Below are 18,711 nucleotides of genomic sequence, written 5' to 3'. Positions count from 1 at the left end.
AGGAGTGGGGAGGGAGGGGTAGTGGAAGGAGTGGGGAGGAAGGGGTGGTGGAAGGAGTGAGGAGGGAGGGGTTGTGGAAGGAGTGAGGAGGGAGGGGTTGTGGAAAGATTGGGGAGGGACGGGTGGTGGAAGGAGGGGAGGGAGGGGTGGTGGAAAGATTGGGGAGAGAGGGGTGGTGGAAGGAGGGGGAGGGAGGGGTGGTGGAAGGAGTTGTGAGGGAGGGTTGGTGGAAAATTAGGGAGGGAGGGGTGGTGGAAGGAGGGGGAGGAAGGGGTGGTTGAAGGAGGGGTAGGGAGGGGTGGTGGAAAGATTGGGGAGGGAGGGGTGGTGGAAGGAGGGGGAGGGAGGGGTGGTGGAGGGAGTGTGGAGAGAGGGGTGGTGGAAGGAGGGGGAGGGAGGGATGGTGTAAGGAGTGGGGGGTGGTGGAAAGAGGGGAAGGAAGGGAGGGAGGGGTGGGTGGAAAGAGTGGGAGGGAGGGAAGGAGGGAGGGAAGGAGTGGAAAGAGCGGGAGGGAGGGAGGGGTGGAAGGAGTGGAATGAGTGGGAGGGAGGGAGGGGTGGAGTCCATGAGGTGTTGGGAGGATGAGAACAGCTTTGGGAATGCTGTTAATCTTTTGTTCAACACAACAAGGTGGCTGAACAGGATGCGCAGTTCTGAGATGGTTTTGTGGGAAGTATGTGCCTCTGGGTTACTGGGGAATAGATACCTGTGTGTTTATGGGTCAGGTTAGGCCCTGACTGTTTGTGTTGTTGAGAGGATTCTAGAACAGGTCAGTTGGTTTCTTACTGTCACATGAGGATTCTAGAACAGTTTGGTTGGTATTTTACTGTCACATGAGGATTCTAGAACAGGTCAGTTGGTATCTTACTGTCACATGAGGATTCTAGAACAGGTCAGTTGGTTTCTTACTGTCACATGAGGATTCTAGAACAGGTCAGTTGGTTTCTTTCTGTCACATGAGAATTCTAGAACAGTTTGGTTGGTATCTTACTGTCACATAAGGATTCTAGAACAGGTCAGTTGGTTTCTTACTGTCACATGAGGATTCTAGAACAGGTCAGTTGGTTTCTTACAGGCTGATACCTTTCAGACCAGACTAGTAGACCCACTAGCCCGAGGCTACTACCTTTCATTCTGACTGCAGGAATGTCCACCAGAGCTTTTGCCAGATAATTTAATGTTCATTTCTCTACCATAAGCCGCCTCCAAAATTGTTTTAGAGAAATTGGCAGAACGTCCAACTGTGAGAGCCCTGGGTACCAGGACATTAGGACCCGATGGTCGTTAGTGAGTTGGGTACCAGGACATTAGGACCTGATGGTCGTTAATGAGTTGGGTACCAGGACATTAGGACCTGATGGAGGGACAATAGAGCCCTGGGTACCAGGACTTTAGGACCTGATGGAGGGACAATAGAGCCCTCGTAACAGGACATAAGGACCTGATGGAGGGACAATAGAGCCCTGAGTACCAGGACATTAGGACCTGATGGAGGGACAATAGAGCCCTGAGTACCAGGACATTAGGACCTGACTGTCGTTAGTGAGTTGGGTACCAGGTCATTAGGACCTAATGGAGGGACAATAGAGCCCTGAGTAACAAACCATTAGGACCTGATGGAGGGACAATAGAGCCCTGGGTACAAGACCATTAGGACCTGTTTGAGGGACAATAGCGCCCTGGGTACCAGGACATTAGGACCTGACTGTCGTTAGTGAGTTGGGTACCAGGTCATTAGGACCTGATGGAGGGACAATATAGTCCTGAGTACCAAACCATTAGGTCCTGACGGTCGTTTGTGAGTTGGTTACTAGGACATTAGAACCTAATGGATGGACAATAGAGCCCTAAGTACCAGGACATTAGGACCTGATGGAGGGACAATAGTGCCCTGGGTACCAGCCATGAGGACCTGACGGTTGTTAATGAGTTGGTTACCAGGACATTAGGACCTAATGGAGGGACAATAGAGCCCTGAGGACCAGACCATTAGGACCTGATGGAGGGACAAAAGAGCCCTGGGTACCAGCCATGAGGACCGGACGGTTGTTAATGAGTTGGTTACCAGGACATTAGGACCTAATGGAGGGACAATAGAGCCCTGAGGACCAGACCATTAGGACCTGATGGAGGGACAATAGAGCCCTGGGTACCAGGACATTACGACCTGATGGAGGGACAATAGAGCCCTCGGTAACAGGACATTAGGACCTGATGGAGGGACAATAGAGCCCTGAGTACCCTGACATTAGGACCTGACGGTCGTTAGTGAGTTGGGTACCAGGACATTAGGACTTAATGGAGGGACAATAGAGCCCTGAGGACCAGACCATTAGGACCTGATGGAGGGACAATAGAGCCCTGGGTACCAGGACATTAGGACCTGATGGAAGGACAATAGAGCCCTGGGCACCAGGACATTAGGACCTAATGGAAGGACAATAGAGCCCTGATTACCAGGACGTTAGGACCTGATGTAGGGACAATAGAGCCCTGAGTACCAGACCATTAGGACTTGATGGAGGGACAATAGAGCCCTGATTACCAGGACATTAAGACCTGAGTTGGTTACCAGGACATTAGGACCCGATGGAGGGACAATAGAACCCTGAGTACCAGGACATTAGGACCTGAAGGAGGGACAATAGAGCCCTGGGTACCAGGACATTTGGACCTGACGGTCGTTAGTGGGTTGGGTACCATGACATTAGGACCTGATGGAGGGACAATAGAGCCCTGGGTAGCTTGACATTAGTTCCTGACAGTCGTTAGTGGGTTGGGTACAAGGACATTAGGACCTGACTGTCGTTAGTGAGTTGGGTACCATGACATTAGGACCTGACTGTCGTTAGTGAGTTGGGTACCAGGTCATTAGGACCTGTTTGAGGGACAATAGGGCCCTGGGTACCAGGACATTAGGACCTGACTGTCGTTAGTGAGTTGGGTACCAGGTCATTAGGACCTGATGGAGGGACAATATAGTCCTGAGTACCAAACCATTAGGTCCTGACGGTCGTTTGTGAGTTGGTTACTAGGACATTAGAACCTAATGGAGGGACAATAGAGCCCTGGGTATCAGCCATGAGGACCTGACGGTTGTTAATGAGTTGGTTACCAGGACATTAGGACCTAATGGAGGGACAATAGAGCCCTGAGGACCAGACCATTAGGACCTGATGGAGGGACAATAGAGCCCTGGGTACCAGCCATGAGGACCGGACGGTTGTTAATGAGTTGGTTACCAGGACATTAGGACCTAATGGAGGGACAATAGAGCCCTGAGGACCAGACCATTAGGACCTGATGGAGGGACAATAGAGCCCTGGGTACCAGGACATTACGACCTGATGGAGGGACAATAGAGCCCTCGGTAACAGGACATTAGGACCTGATGGAGGGACAATAGAGCCCTGAGTACCATGACATTAGGACCTGACGGTCGTTAGTGAGTTGGGTACCAGGACATTAGGACTTAATGGAGGGACAATAGAGCCCTGAGGACCAGACCATTAGGACCTGATGGAGGGACAATAGAGCCCTGGGTACCAGGACATTAGGACCTGATGGAAGGACAATAGAGCCCTGGGCACCAGGACATTAGGACCTAATGGAAGGACAATAGAGCCCTGATTACCAGGACGTTAGGACCTGATGTAGGGACAATAGAGCCCTGAGTACCAGACCATTAGGACTTGATGGAGGGACAATAGAGCCCTGATTACCAGGAAATTAAGACCTGAGTTGGTTACCAGGACATTAGGACCTGATGGAGGGACAATAGAGCCCTGAGTACCAGGACATTAGGACCTGAAGGAGGGACAATAGAGCCCTGGGTACCAGGACATTTGGACCTGACGGTCGTTAGTGGGTTGGGTACCATGACATTAGGACCTGATGGAGGGACAATAGAGCCCTGGGTAGCTTGACATTAGTTCCTGACAGTCGTTAGTGAGTTGGGTACCAGGTCATTAGGACCTGTTTGAGGGACAATAGGGCCCTGGGTACCAGGACATTAGGACCTGACTGTCGTTAGTGAGTTGGGTACCAGGTCATTAGGACCTGATGGAGGGACAATATAGTCCTGAGTACCAAACCATTAGGTCCTGACGGTCGTTTGTGAGTTGGTTACTAGGACATTAGAACCTAATGGAGGGACAATAGAGCCCTGGGTATCAGCCATGAGGACCTGACGGTTGTTAATGAGTTGGTTACCAGGACATTAGGACCTAATGGAGGGACAATAGAGCCCTGAGGACCAGACCATTAGGACCTGATGGAGGGACAATAGAGCCCTGAGGACCAGACCATTAGGACCTGATGGAGGGACAATAGAGCCCTGGGTAACAGGACATTAGGACCTGATAGAGGGACAATAGAGCCCTGAGTACCATGACATTAGGACCTGACGGTCGTTAGTGAGTTGGGTACCAGGACATTAGGACCTGATGGAGGAACAATAGAGCCCTGAGTACCAGACCATTAGGACCTGATGGAGGGACAATAGAGCCCTGAGTACCAGTACATTAAGACTTGATGGAGGGACAATAGAGCCTTGGGTACCAGACCATTAGGACCTGATGGAGGGACAATAGAGCCTTGGGTCCCAGACCATTAGGACCTGATGGAGGGACAATAGGGCCTTTGGTACCAGACCATTAGGACCTGATGGAGGGACAATAGATCCCTGGGTACCAGGACTATAGGGCCTGATGGAGGGACAATAGAGCACTGGGTACCAGGACATTAGGACCTGATGGATGGACAATAGAGCCCTGAGTACCAGACCATTAGGACCTGACGGTCGTTAGTGAGTTGGGTACCAGGACATTAGGACCTGACGGTCATTAGTGGGATGGGTACTAGGACATTAGGACCTGACGGTTGTTAGTGAGTTGAGTACCAGGACATTAGGACCTGATGGAGGGACAATAGAGCCTTGGGTACCAGACCATTAGGACCTGATGGAGGGACAATAGAGCCTTGGGTACCAGGACATTAGGACCTGACGGTCATTAGTGGGATGGGTACTAGGACATTAGGACCTGACGGGTGTTAGTGAGTTGAGTACCAGGACATTAGTACCTAATGGAGAGACAATTGAGCCCTGAGTACCAGGACATTAGGTCCTGACGGAGGGACAATAGAGCCCTGGGTACCAGGACATTAGGACCTGATGGTCGTTAATGGGTTGAGTACGTGGGCATTAGGACCTGATGGAGGGACAATAGAACCCTGAGTACCAGACCATTAGGACCTGACGGTCGTTAGTGAGTTGGGTACCATGACATTAGGACCTGATGAAGGGACAATAGAGCCCTGAGTACCAGTACATTAAGACCTAATGGAGGGACAATAGAGCCCTGGGTACCAGACCATTTGGACCTGACGGTCGTTAGTGAGTTGGGTACCAGGACATTAGTACCTAATGGAGAGACAATTGAGCCCTGAGTACCAGGACATTAGGTCCTGACGGAGGGACAATAGAGCCCTGGGTACCAGGACATTAGGACCTGATGGTCGTTAATGGGTTGATAACGTGGGCATTAGGACCTGATGGAGGGACAATAGAACCCTGAGTACCAGACCATTAGGAACTGATGGAGGGACAATAGAGCCCTGAGTACCAGTACATTAAGACCTGATGGAGGGACAATAGAGCCCTGGGTACCAGACCATTTGAACCTGACGGTTGTTAGTGAGTTGGGTACCAGGTCATTAGGACCTGACGGTCATTAGTGGGATGGGTACTAGGACATTAGGACCTGACGGTTGTTAGTGAGTTGAGTACCAGGACATTAGTACCTGATGGAGGGACAATAGAGCCTTGGGTACCAGACCATTTGGACCTGACGGTTGTTAGTGAGTTGGGTACCAGGTCATTAGGACAATAGAGCCCTGGGTACCAGGACATTAGGACCTGATGGTCGTTAATGGGTTGAGTACGTGGGCATTAGGACCTGATGGAGGGACAATAGAACCCTGAGTACCAGACCATTAGGACCTGACGGTCATTGGTGAGTTGGGTACCAGGTCATTAGGACCTAATGGAGGGACAATAGTGCCCTGAGTAACAGACCATTAGGACCTGATGGAGGGACAATAGAGCGCTGGGTACCAGACCATTAGGACATGTTTGAGGGACAATAGGGCCCTGGGTACCAGGACATTAGGACCTGACGGTCGTTAGTGAGTTGGGTACCAGGCCATTAGGATCTGATGCAGGGACAATGGAGCCCTGAGTACGAGATCATTAGGACCTGATGGTCGTTAGTGAGTTTAGTACCAGGACATTAGGACCTCATGGAGGGACAATAGAGCCCTGGTTACCAGGACATTAGGACCTGATGAAGGGACAATAGAGCCCTGAGTACCAGGACATTAGGACCTGATGGACGGACAATAGAGCCCTGAGTACCAGACCATTAGGACCTGATGGAGGGACAATAGAGCCCTGGGTACCAGGACATTAGGACCTGACGGTCATTAGTGGGATGGGTACTAGGACATTAGGACCTGACGGTTGTTAGTGAGTTGAGTACCAGGACATTAGTACCTGATGGAGGGACAATAGAACTCTGAGTACCAGACCATTAGGAACTGATGGAGGGACAATAGAGCCCTGGGTACCAGACCATTTGGACCTGACGGTCGTTAGTGAGTTGGGTACCAGGTCATTAGGACCTGATGGAGGGACAATAGAGCCTTGGGTACCAGACCATTAGGACCTGATGGAGGGACAATAGAGCCTTGGGTACCAGGACATTAGGACCTGACGGTCATTAGTGTGATGGGTACTAGGACATTAGGACCTGACGGTTGTTAGTGAGTTGAGTACCAGGACATTAGTACCTAATGGAGAGACAATTGAGCCCTGAGTACCAGGACATTAGGTCCTGACGGAGGGACAATAGAGCCCTGGGTACCAGGACATTAGGACCTGATGGTCGTTAATGGGTTGAGTACGTGGGCATTAGGACCTGATGGAGGGACAATAGAACCCTGAGTACCAGACCATTAGGACCTGACGGTCGTTAGTGAGTTGGGTACCATGACATTAGGACCTGATGGACGGACAATAGAGCCCTGAGTACCAGACCATTAGGACCTGATGGAGGGACAATAGAGCCCTGGGTACCAGGACATTAGGACCTGACGGTCATTAGTGGGATGGGTACTAGGACATTAGGACCTGACGGTTGTTAGTGAGTTGAGTACCAGGACATTAGTACCTGATGGAGGGACAATAGAACTCTGAGTACCAGACCATTAGGAACTGATGGAGGGACAATAGAGCCCTGGGTACCAGACCATTTGGACCTGACGGTCGTTAGTGAGTTGGGTACCAGGTCATTAGGACCTGATGGAGGGACAATAGAGCCTTGGGTACCAGACCATTAGGACCTGATGGAGGGACAATAGAGCCTTGGGTACCAGGACATTAGGACCTGACGGTCATTAGTGGGATGGGTACTAGGACATTAGGACCTGACGGTTGTTAGTGAGTTGAGTACCAGGACATTAGTACCTAATGGAGAGACAATTGAGCCCTGAGTACCAGGACATTAGGTCCTGACGGAGGGACAATAGAGCCCTGGGTACCAGGACATTAGGACCTGATGGTCGTTAATGGGTTGAGTACGTGGGCATTAGGACCTGATGGAGGGACAATAGAACCCTGAGTACCAGACCATTAGGACCTGACGGTCGTTAGTGAGTTGGGTACCATGACATTAGGACCTGATGGAGGGACAATACAGCCCTGAGTACCAGTACATTAAGACCTAATGGAGGGACAATAGAGCCCTGGGTACCAGACCATTTGGACCTGACGGTCGTTAGTGAGTTGGGTACCAGGACATTAGTACCTAATGGAGAGACAATTGAGCCCTGAGTACCAGGACATTAGGTCCTGACGGAGGGACAATAGAGCCCTGGGTACCAGGACATTAGGACCTGATGGTCGTTAGTGGGTTGGGTACTAGGACGTTAGGACCTGACGGTCATTGGTGAGTTGGGTACCAGGTCATTAGGACCTAATGGAGGGACAATAGTGCCCTGAGTAACAGACCATTAGGACCTGATGGAGGGACAATAGAGCGCTGGGTACCAGACCATTAGGACATGTTTGAGGGACAATAGGGCCCTGGGTACCAGGACATTAGGACCTGACGGTCGTTAGTGAGTTGGGTACCAGGCCATTAGGACCTCATGGAGGGACAATAGAGCCCTGGTTACCAGGACATTAGGACCTGATGAAGGGACAATAGAACCCTGAGTACCAGACCATTAGGTCCTGACGGTCGTTAGTGGGTTGGGTACTAGGACGTTAGGACCTGACGGTCATTGGTGAGTTGGGTACCAGGTCATTAGGACCTAATGGAGGGACAATAGTGCCCTGAGTAACAGACCATTAGGACCTGATGGAGGGACAATAGAGCGCTGGGTACCAGACCATTAGGACATGTTTGAGGGACAATAGGGCCCTGGGTACCAGGACATTAGGACCTGACGGTCGTTAGTGAGTTGGGTACCAGGCCATTAGGACCTCATGGAGGGACAATAGAGCCCTGGTTACCAGGACATTAGGACCTGATGAAGGGACAATAGAGCCCTGAGTACCAGGACATTAGGACCTGATGGATGGACAATAGAGCCCTGAGTACCAGACCATTAGGACCTGATGGAGGGACAATAGAGCCCTGGGTACCAGGACATTAGGACCTGACGGTCATTAGTGGGATGGGTACTAGGACATTAGGACCTGACGGTTGTTAGTGAGTTGAGTACCAGGACATTAGTACCTGATGGAGGGACAATAGAACCCTGAGTACCAGACCATTAGGAACTGATGGAGGGACAATAGAGCCCTGAGTACCAGTACATTAAGACCTGATGGAGGGACAATAGAGCCCTGGGTACCAGACCATTTGGACCTGACGGTCGTTAGTGAGTTGGGTACCAGGTCATTAGGACCTGATGGAGGGACAATAGAGCCTTGGGTACCAGACCATTAGGACCTGATGGAGGGACAATAGAGCCTTGGGTACTAGGACGTTAGGACCTGACGGTCATTGGTGAGTTGGGTACCAGGTCATTAGGACCTAATGGAGGGACAATAGTGCCCTGAGTAACAGACCATTAGGACCTGATGGAGGGACAATAGAGCGCTGGGTACCAGACCATTAGGACATGTTTGAGGGACAATAGGGCCCTGGGTACCAGGACATTAGGACCTGACGGTCGTTAGTGAGTTGGGTACCAGGCCATTAGGACCTCATGGAGGGACAATAGAGCCCTGGTTACCAGGACATTAGGACCTGATGAAGGGACAATAGAACCCTGAGTACCAGACCATTAGGTCCTGACGGTCGTTAGTGGGTTGGGTACTAGGACGTTAGGACCTGACGGTCATTGGTGAGTTGGGTACCAGGTCATTAGGACCTAATGGAGGGACAATAGTGCCCTGAGTAACAGACCATTAGGACCTGATGGAGGGACAATAGAGCGCTGGGTACCAGACCATTAGGACATGTTTGAGGGACAATAGGGCCCTGGGTACCAGGACATTAGGACCTGACGGTCGTTAGTGAGTTGGGTACCAGGCCATTAGGACCTCATGGAGGGACAATAGAGCCCTGGTTACCAGGACATTAGGACCTGATGAAGGGACAATAGAACCCTGAGTACCAGACCATTAGGTCCTGACGGTCGTTAGTGGGTTGGGTACTAGGACGTTAGGACCTGACGGTCATTGGTGAGTTGGGTACCAGGTCATTAGGACCTAATGGAGGGACAATAGTGCCCTGAGTAACAGACCATTAGGACCTGATGGAGGGACAATAGAGCGCTGGGTACCAGACCATTAGGACATGTTTGAGGGACAATAGGGCCCTGGGTACCAGGACATTAGGACCTGACGGTCGTTAGTGAGTTGGGTACCAGGCCATTAGGACCTCATGGAGGGACAATAGAGCCCTGGTTACCAGGACATTAGGACCTGATGAAGGGACAATAGAGCCCTGAGTACCAGGACATTAGGACCTGATGGATGGACAATAGAGCCCTGAGTACCAGACCATTAGGACCTGATGGAGGGACAATAGAGCCCTGGGTACCAGGACATTAGGACCTGACGGTCATTAGTGGGATGGGTACTAGGACATTAGGACCTGACGGTTGTTAGTGAGTTGAGTACCAGGACATTAGTACCTGATGGAGGGACAATAGAACCCTGAGTACCAGACCATTAGGAACTGATGGAGGGACAATAGAGCCCTGAGTACCAGTACATTAAGACCTGATGGAGGGACAATAGAGCCCTGGGTACCAGACCATTTGGACCTGACGGTCGTTAGTGAGTTGGGTACCAGGTCATTAGGACCTGATGGAGGGACAATAGAGCCTTGGGTACCAGACCATTAGGACCTGATGGAGGGACAATAGAGCCTTGGGTACCAGGACATTAGGACCTGACGGTCATTAGTGGGATGGGTACTAGGACATTAGGACCTGACGGTTGTTAGTGAGTTGAGTACCAGGACATTAGTACCTAATGGAGAGACAATTGAGCCCTGAGTACCAGGACATTAGGTCCTGACGGAGGGACAATAGAGCCCTGGGTACCAGGACATTAGGACCTGATGGTCGTTAATGGGTTGAGTACGTGGGCATTAGGACCTGATGGAGGGACAATAGAACCCTGAGTACCAGACCATTAGGACCTGACGGTCGTTAGTGAGTTGGGTACCATGACATTAGGACCTGATGGAGGGACAATACAGCCCTGAGTACCAGTACATTAAGACCTAATGGAGGGACAATAGAGCCCTGGGTACCAGACCATTTGGACCTGACGGTCGTTAGTGAGTTGGGTACCAGGACATTAGTACCTAATGGAGAGACAATTGAGCCCTGAGTACCAGGACATTAGGTCCTGACGGAGGGACAATAGAGCCCTGGGTACCAGGACATTAGGACCTGATGGTCGTTAATGGGTTGATAACGTGGGCATTAGGACCTGATGGAGGGACAATAGAACCCTGAGTACCAGACCATTAGGAACTGATGGAGGGACAATAAAGCCCTGAGTACCAGTACATTAAGACCTGATGGCGGGACAATAGAGCCCTGGGTACCAGACCATTTGGACCTGACGGTTGTTAGTGAGTTGGGTACCAGGTCATTAGGACCTGACGGTCATTAGTGGGATGGGTACTAGGACATTAGGACCTGACGGTTGTTAGTGAGTTGAGTACCAGGACATTAGGACCTGATGGAGGGACAATAGAGCCTTGGGTACCAGACCATTTGGACCTGACGGTTGTTAGTGAGTTGGGTACCAGGTCATTAGGACCTGATGGAGGGACATTAGAGCCTTGGGTACCAGACCATTTGGACCTGACGTTTGTTAGTGAGTTGGGTACCAGGTCATTAGGACCTGATGGAGGGACAATAGAGCCTTGGGTACCAGACCATTAGGACCTGATGGAGGGACAATAGAGCCTTGGGTACCAGGACATTAGGACCTGACGGTCATTAGTGGGATGGGTACTAGGACATTAGGACCTGACGGTTGTTAGTGAGTTGAGTACCAGGACATTAGTACCTAATGGAGAGACAATTGATCCCTGAGTACCAGGACATTAGGTCCTGACGGAGGGACAATAGAGCCCTGGGTACCAGGACATTAGGACCTGATGGTCGTTAATGGGTTGATATAGTGGGCATTAGGACCTGATGGAGGGACAATAGAACCCTAAGTACCAGACCATTAGGACCTGATGGAGGGACAATAGAGCCCTGAGTACCAGTACATTAGGACCTGATGGAGGGACAATAGAGCCTTGGGTACCAGGACATTAGGACCTGACGGTCATTAGTGGGATGGGTACTAGGACATTAGGACCTGACGGTTGTTAGTGAGTTGAGTACCAGGACATTAGTACCTAATGGAGAGACAATTGAGCCCTGAGTACCAGGACATTAGGTCCTGACGGAGGGACAATAGAGCCCTGGGACATTAGGACCTGATGGTCGTTAATGGGTTGAGTACGTGGGCATTAGGACCTTATTTAGGGACAATAGAACCCTGAGTACCAGACCATTAGGTCCTGACGGTCATTAGTGGGATGGGTACTAGGACATTAGGACCTGACGGTTGTTAGTGAGTTGAGTACCAGGACATTAGTACCTAATGGAGAGACAATTGAGCCCTGAGTACCAGGACATTAGGTCCTGACCGAGGGACAATAGAGCCCTGGGACATTAGGACCTGATGGTCGTTAATGGGTTTAGTACGTGGGCATTAGGACCTGATGGAGGGACAATAGAACCCTGAGTACCAGAACATTAGGACCTGACGGTCGTTAGTGAGTTGGGTACCATGACATTAGGACCTGATGGAGGGACAATATTGCCCTGAGTACCAGGACATTAGGACCTGATGGATGGACAATAGAGCCCTGAGTACCAGACCATTAGGACCTGATGGAGGGACAATAGAGCCCTGGGTACCAGACCATTTGGACCTGACGGTCGTTAGTGAGTTGGGTACCAGGTCATTAGGACAATAGAGCCCTGGGTACCAGGACATTAGGACCTGATGGTCGTTAATGGGTTGAGTACGTGGGCATTAGGACCTGATGGAGGGACAATAGAACCCTGAGTACCAGACCATTAGGTCCTGACGGTCGTTAGTGGGTTGGGTACTAGGACCTTAGGACCTGACGGTCGTTGGTGAGTTGGGTACCAGGTCATTAGGACCTAATGGAGGGACAATAGTGCCCTGAGTAACAGACCATTAGGACCTGATGGAGGGACAATAGAGCGCTGGGTACCAGACCATTAGGACATGTTTGAGGGACAATAGGGCCCTGGGTACCAGGACATTAGGACCTGACGGTCATTAGTGTGATGGGTACTAGGACATTAGGACCTGACGGTCGTTAGTGAGTTGGGTACCATGACATTAGGACCTGATGGAGGGACAATACAGCCCTGAGTACCAGTACATTAAGACCTAATGGAGGGACAATAGAGCCCTGGGTACCAGACCATTTGGACCTGACGGTCGTTAGTGAGTTGGGTACCAGGACATTAGTACCTAATGGAGAGACAATTGAGCCCTGAGTACCAGGACATTAGGTCCTGACGGAGGGACAATAGAGCCCTGGGTACCAGGACATTAGGACCTGATGGTCGTTAATGGGTTGATAACGTGGGCATTAGGACCTGATGGAGGGACAATAGAACCCTGAGTACCAGACCATTAGGAACTGATGGAGGGACAATAAAGCCCTGAGTTCCAGTACATTAAGACCTGATGGCGGGACAATTGAGCCCTGGGTACCAGACCATTTGGACCTGACGGTTGTTAGTGAGTTGGGTACCAGGTCATTAGGACCTGACGGTCATTAGTGGGATGGGTACTAGGACATTAGGACCTGACGGTTGTTAGTGAGTTGAGTACCAGGACATTAGGACCTGATGGAGGGACAATAGAGCCTTGGGTACCAGACCATTTGGACCTGACGGTTGTTAGTGAGTTGGGTACCAGGTCATTAGGACCTGATGGAGGGACATTAGAGCCTTGGGTACCAGACCATTTGGACCTGACGTTTGTTAGTGAGTTGGGTACCAGGTCATTAGGACCTGATGGAGGGACAATAGAGCCTTGGGTACCAGACCATTAGGACCTGATGGAGGGACAATAGAGCCTTGGGTACCAGGACATTAGGACCTGACGGTCATTAGTGGGATGGGTACTAGGACATTAGGACCTGACGGTTGTTAGTGAGTTGAGTACCAGGACATTAGTACCTAATGGAGAGACAATTGATCCCTGAGTACCAGGACATTAGGTCCTGACGGAGGGACAATAGAGCCCTGGGTACCAGGACATTAGGACCTGATGGTCGTTAATGGGTTGATATAGTGGGCATTAGGACCTGATGGAGGGACAATAGAACCCTAAGTACCAGACCATTAGGACCTGATGGAGGGACAATAGAGCCCTGAGTACCAGTACATTAGGACCTGATGGAGGGACAATAGAGCCTTGGGTACCAGGACATTAGGACCTGACGGTCATTAGTGGGATGGGTACTAGGACATTAGGACCTGACGGTTGTTAGTGAGTTGAGTACCAGGACATTAGTACCTAATGGAGAGACAATTGAGCCCTGAGTACCAGGACATTAGGTCCTGACGGAGGGACAATAGAGCCCTGGGACATTAGGACCTGATGGTCGTTAATGGGTTGAGTACGTGGGCATTAGGACCTTATTTAGGGACAATAGAACCCTGAGTACCAGACCATTAGGTCCTGACGGTCATTAGTGGGATGGGTACTAGGACATTAGGACCTGACGGTTGTTAGTGAGTTGAGTACCAGGACATTAGTACCTAATGGAGAGACAATTGAGCCCTGAGTACCAGGACATTAGGTCCTGACCGAGGGACAATAGAGCCCTGGGACATTAGGACCTGATGGTCGTTAATGGGTTTAGTACGTGGGCATTAGGACCTGATGGAGGGACAATAGAACCCTGAGTACCAGAACATTAGGACCTGACGGTCGTTAGTGAGTTGGGTACCATGACATTAGGACCTGATGGAGGGACGATATTGCCCTGAGTACCAGGACATTAGGACCTGATGGATGGACAATAGAGCCCTGAGTACCAGACCATTAGGACCTGATGGAGGGACAATAGAGCCCTGGGTACCAGACCATTTGGACCTGACGGTCGTTAGTGAGTTGGGTACCAGGTCATTAGGACAATAGAGCCCTGGGTACCAGGACATTAGGACCTGATGGTCGTTAATGGGTTGAGTACGTGGGCATTAGGACCTGATGGAGGGACAATAGAACCCTGAGTACCAGACCATTAGGTCCTGACGGTCATTAGTGGGATGGGTACTAGGACATTAGGACCTGACGGTTGTTAGTGAGTTGAGTACCAGGACATTAGTACCTAATGGAGAGACAATTGAGCCCTGAGTAACAGACCATTAGGACCTGATGGAGGGACAATAGAGCGCTGGGTACCAGACCATTAGGACATGTTTGAGGGACAATAGGGCCCTGGGTACCAGGACATTAGGACCTGACGGTCGTTAGTGAGTTGGGTACCAGGCCATTAGGATCTGATGCAGGGACAATGAAGCCCTGAGTACCAGACCATTAGGACCTGATGGTCGTTAGTGAGTTGAGTACCAGGACATTAGGACCTGATGAAGGGACAATAGAGCCCTGAGTACCAGGACATTAGGACCTAATGGAGGGACAATAGAGCCCTGAGGACCAGGACATTAGGACCTGATGGAGGGACAATAGAGCCCTGAGTACCAGGACATTAGGACCTGATGGAGGGACAATAGAGCCCTGGGTACCAGGATATTAGGACCTGATGGAGGGACAATAGAGCCGGTCGTTAATGGGTTGGGTACGTGGGCATTAGGACCTGATGGAGTGACAATAGTGCCCTGGGTACCAGCCATGAGGACCTGACGGTTGTTAGTGAGTTGGGTACCAGGACATTAGGACCTAATGGAGGGACAATAGAGCCCTGAGGACCAGACCATTAGGACCTGACGGAGGGACAATAGAGCCCTGGGTACCAGGACATTAGGACCTGATGGAGGGACAATAGAGCCCTCGGTAACAGGACATTAGGACCTGATGGAGGGACAATAGAGCCCTGAGTACCATGACATTAGGACCTGACGGTCGTTAGTGAGTTGGGTACCAGGACATTAGGACCTGATGGAGGGACAATAGAGCCCTGAGTACCATGACATTAGGACCTGACGGTCGTTAGTGAGTTGGGTACAAGGACATTAGGACCTGATGGAGGGACAATATTTCCCTGAGTACCAGTACATTAGGACCTGATGGAGGGACAATATTGCCCTGAGTACCAGTACATTAGGACCTGATGGAGGGACAATATTGCCCTGGGTACCAGGACATTAGGACCTGATGGCTGAACAATAGAGCCCTGGGTTCCAGGACATTAGGTCCTGACGGTCGTTAGTGAGTTGGGTACGTGGGCATTAGGACCTGATGGAGGGACAATAGAACCCTGACTACCAGACCATTTGGACCTGACGGTCGTTAGTGAGTTGGGTACCAGGACATTAGGACCTGATGGAGGGACAATAGAGCCCCGAGTACCATGACATTAGGACCTGACGGTCGTTACTTTGTTGGGTACAAGGACATTAGGACCTGATGGAGGGACAATATTTCCCTGAGTACCAGTACATTAGGACCTGATGGAGGGACAATATTGCCCTGAGTACCAGTACATTAGGACCTGATGGAGGGACAATATTGCCCTGGGTACCAGGACATTAGGACCTGATGGCTGAACAATAGAGCCCTGGGTTCCAGGACATTAGGTCCTGACGGTCGTTAGTGAGTTGGGTACGTGGGCATTAGGACCTGTTGGAGGGACAATAGAACCCTGACTACCAGACCATTTGGTCCTGACGGTTGTTAGTGAGTTGGATACCAGGACATTAGGACCTGATGGAGGGACAATATTGCCCTGAGTACCAGACCATTAGGACCTGATGGAGGGACAATAGTGCCCTGGGTACCAGACCATTAGGACCTGACGTTTGTTAGTGAGTTGGGTACCAGGACATTAGGACCTGATGGAGGGACAATAGAACCCTGACTACCAGACCATTTGGACCTGACGGTCGTTAGTGAGTTGGGTACCAGGACATTAGGACCTGATGGAGGGACAATAGAGCCCCGAGTACCATGACATTAGGACCTGACGGTCGTTACTTTGTTGGGTACAAGGACATTAGGACCTGATGGAGGGACAATATTTCCCTGAGTACCAGTACATTAGGACCTGATGGAGGGACAATATTGCCCTGGTTACCAGGACATTAGGACCTGATGGCTGAACAATAGAGCCCTGGGTTCCAGGACATTAGGTCCTGACGGTCGTTAGTGAGTTGGGTACGTGGGCATTAGGACCTGTTGGAGGGACAATAGAACCCTGACTACCAGACCATTAGGACCTGATGGTCGTTAGTGAGTTGGGTTCCAGGACAGTAGGACCTGATGTTCGTTAGTGAGTTGGGTACCAGGACATTAGGACCTAATGGAGGGACAATAGAGCCCTGAGGACCAGACCATTAGGACCTGATGGAGGGACAATAGAGCCCTGGGTACCAGGACATTAGGACCTGATGGAGGGACAATAGAGCCCTGAGTACCAGGACATTAGGACCTGATGGTCGTTAGTGGGTTGGGTACAAGGACATTAGGACCTGACGGTTGTTAGTGAGTTGGGTACCAGGACATTAGGACCTAATGGAGGGACAATAGAGCCCTGAGTACCAGGACATTAGGTCCTGATGGTCGTTATTGGGTTGGGTACAAGGACATTAGGACCTGACGGTTGTTAGTGAGTTGGGTATCAGGACATTAGGACCTAATGGAGGGACAATAGAGCCCTGAGTACCAGGACATTAGGTCCTGACGGTCGTTAGTGGGTTGGGTACCAGGACATTAGGACCTGACGGTCGTTAGTGGGTTGGGTACCAGGACATTAGGCCCTGACTGTCGTTAGTGAGTTGGGTACCAGGACATTAGGACCTGATGGTTGTTAGTGAGTTGGGTAGCAGGACATTAGGACCTAATGAAGGGACAATAGAGCCCTGAGTACCAGGACATTAGGACCTGACGGTCGTTAGTGAGTTGGGTGCCAGGACATTAGATACCTGACAGTACATACCTACACGTCACCAGACGCAGGCTTTTTCCTATAGAGCTCCATTTTTATGGAATGGTCTGCCTACCCATGTGAGAGACCAAACTCGGTCTCAACCTTTACGTCTTTACTAAAGACTGATCTCTTCAGTGGGTCATATGATTGAGTGTAGTCTGGCCCAGGAGTGTGAAGGTGAATGGAAAGACTCTGGAGCAACGAACCGTCCTTGCTGTCTCTGCCTGGCCGGTTCCACTCTTTCCACTGGGATTCTCTTCCTCTAACCCTATTACAGGGGCTGAGTCACTGGCTTACTGGTGCTCTTTCATGCCGTCCCTAGGAGGGGTGCGTCACTTGAGTGGGTTGAGTCACTGATGTGAACTTCCTGTCTGGGTTGGCGCTCCCCCTTGGGTTGTGCCGTGGCGGAGATCTTTGTGGGCTATACTCGGCCTTGTCTCAGGATGGTAAGTTGGTGGTTGAAGATATCCCTCTAGTGGTGTGGGGGCTGTGCTTTGGCAAAGTGGGTGGGGTTATGTCCTTCCTGGGGGTATCATCGGATGGGGCCACAGTGTCTCCTGACCCCTCCTGTCTCAGCCTCCAGGATTTATGCTGAAGTAGTTTATGTTTCGGGGGGCTAGGGTCAGTTTGTTATATCTGGAGTACTTCTCCTGTCTTATCCGGTGTCCTGTGTGAATTTAATTATGCTCTCTCTTTCTCTCTTTCTTTCTCTCTCTCGGAGGACCTGAGCGCTAGGACCATGCCTCAGGACTACCTGGCATGATGACTCCTTGTGCTGCTCCAGTTTCAACTGTTCTGCCTGCGGCTATGGAATCCTGACCTGTTCACCGGACGTGCTACCTGTCCCAGACCTGCTGTTTTCAACACTCTAGGACCTGATGGCCGTTAGTGAGTTTGGTAACTGGACATTAGGACCTGATGGTCGTTAGTGAGTTGGGTACCAGGACATTAGGACCTG

Source organism: Oncorhynchus mykiss, chromosome 10 (assembly GCF_013265735.2).
Source record: "Oncorhynchus mykiss isolate Arlee chromosome 10, USDA_OmykA_1.1, whole genome shotgun sequence".
Lineage (NCBI taxonomy): Eukaryota > Metazoa > Chordata > Actinopteri > Salmoniformes > Salmonidae > Oncorhynchus > Oncorhynchus mykiss.
Note: the sequence above shows the minus strand (reverse complement) of the source record.